Raw genomic sequence first — 353 nt, 5'->3', positions numbered from 1 at the left:
GGGGGTAGGAGGAGAAGGGGACGACGGAGGATGAGATGGCTGGATGGCATCACTGACTCGATGGACATGAGTTTGAGTGAACTCCAGGAGCTGGTGATGGACAGGGAGGCCTGGTGTGCTGCGATTGATGGGGTCGCAAAGAGTCAGACACGACTGAGTGACTGATCTGATCTGATCTGATCTTGTCTCTCCTCTCCTCCTGCTCTGACCCTGAAAGGAATACTGTGGCTTCCAGTGGGATGGACACTCAAGCCAGGCAAAGAGAAGGTCTCAGTTTGATCAGCCCTTAGGTCGTGAGACACTAACTTCTTCGTCAGGTTTGAAACCTAAAGTGAACGTCGTCGTCTCTTGTT

Source organism: Bison bison, unplaced genomic scaffold (assembly GCF_000754665.1).
Source record: "Bison bison bison isolate TAMUID 2011002044 unplaced genomic scaffold, Bison_UMD1.0 scf7180017864122, whole genome shotgun sequence".
Taxonomy (NCBI): domain Eukaryota; kingdom Metazoa; phylum Chordata; class Mammalia; order Artiodactyla; family Bovidae; genus Bison; species Bison bison.
This window is presented reverse-complemented; position numbering follows the sequence as displayed.